Source organism: Drosophila pseudoobscura, unplaced genomic scaffold, assembly GCF_009870125.1.
Source record: "Drosophila pseudoobscura strain MV-25-SWS-2005 unplaced genomic scaffold, UCI_Dpse_MV25 Unplacedtig00000092, whole genome shotgun sequence".
Classification (NCBI taxonomy): Eukaryota; Metazoa; Arthropoda; class Insecta; order Diptera; family Drosophilidae; genus Drosophila; species Drosophila pseudoobscura.
Window position 1 is genome coordinate 160,360 of NW_022881715.1, and position 1,335 is coordinate 161,694.

Here is a 1,335-nt window from a genome sequence, read left to right on the forward strand (position 1 = left end):
TAATAGCAATAAGTATTGTTATTAGCTTTAGGTCGGTGTTATTGACTTCGACTTTGTTTATTACATTCGCTGTCGAATCTACCGATTTTACATCTACTAAACCCATTGTGTAAAAATTTTCGAAATTTTCTTCAAATTTACTTATTTTGTTTGTTCGTGACATATGTATATACAAAAACAAATTTCATTTTTTTTTCTTTTATACTACTGTATAGATTCTTTGTTAATTGTTGAAAGTAATTTATAATTTATATATATTTTTTCAGTTTTTTTTTTTTTTTTACATTTCTTCCTGCCTAGTGTTTGTGTGGCTTTACAGGCCTCACTCTAATTGGGCAGATGTTATTCCGCTCAATTTTACAATTTTAGATCTTACAGTTAAGTTGTATGCATCGCAGGCATTTTTTAAAAAAATTTTGTTTGGCGGTGGGCGCTCTAGGAAGCGCTGTCGGTTCACTGCTCCGGGTCTAGCTTGTTGCGCTAGACGAGGCCGGTGCTGGCTGCACAGGCTGCTACTGCTTCTCTGTTGGGGCACCGGTGCAGGCTGCACAGGTGTACTCGCAATGCGGCGAGTGTAGAGGTCCCTCGCAGTCGTTCGGGCAGGTCTTCCTTGGCTTTGCTATTTCCGTCGTTTGGGGTGGTGGAGTTACGGTTAATATTTTACTGATATTTCGTATTGCAGTGTAGGTGGTTGTGTGCATTGGCTCTTTCATTTTCTTTTCTGCTAGCAACAATTTGATGTGATCGAGCTCTGTGTGTAATTTCACAGATGTGCTCCACGGCAAATTATCGTTGCTATTTAGCAGTTTTAGTAGTGTTGCCCTTCTGGCTCTCAGGCGTTTTACTACGCCGCCTCTTTTGCCACACATACCACTCTACTTACTGCGTTCAGTTCCGCTCCATTTCCTGCTGCTTCCAGTGGTGCCTGCTGTTGTTGTCCGCTCTCGCCGCTCGCTCTCTCGCTCTCCGCTTTTTTTTTTCTTATGTGATTTATTTTAACATATGTTCTACATGTTCGTGACACTTGTCACGGTCGCCATGTAATATGTCAATATTACAATTATAACACTGGCACGTCTGTGCCGTTTGACTTCGGTTTTTTGAATGTCTTTATTGAATTTATTCTTATAACTCAGACCGCATAGCTGCGCTGCCGGTTACGCCAACAGCGGAGCGGCTTCATACATATTTGTCTTATCAGCATAATCGAGAGGGCAAGAGCCGTATGTACATATGTGTATATATATATATGTGCTTCAAGTGGTCAGCGTGGGAATGCTGACTTAGCTTAGCGCATAAGCGGCGATCATATTGCACGCTCACTTGAAGTGGTTT

The 1,335-nt window shown here is 41.3% G+C and overlaps 1 long non-coding RNA gene across 1 annotated transcript; it reads right to left on the reverse strand.

The window, feature by feature from the left end:
* Nucleotides 1–293: 293 nt before the first annotated feature.
* LOC117185495 (uncharacterized) lies at nt 294–1,112 on the reverse strand. The gene is made up of 2 exons (XR_004471006.1): nt 884–1,112; nt 294–619 (listed from the first exon to the last, which is right to left on the reverse strand). It is a non-coding gene; the product is annotated as an uncharacterized lncRNA (long non-coding RNA).
* Between the last annotated feature and the right edge of the window lie 223 nt (nt 1,113–1,335).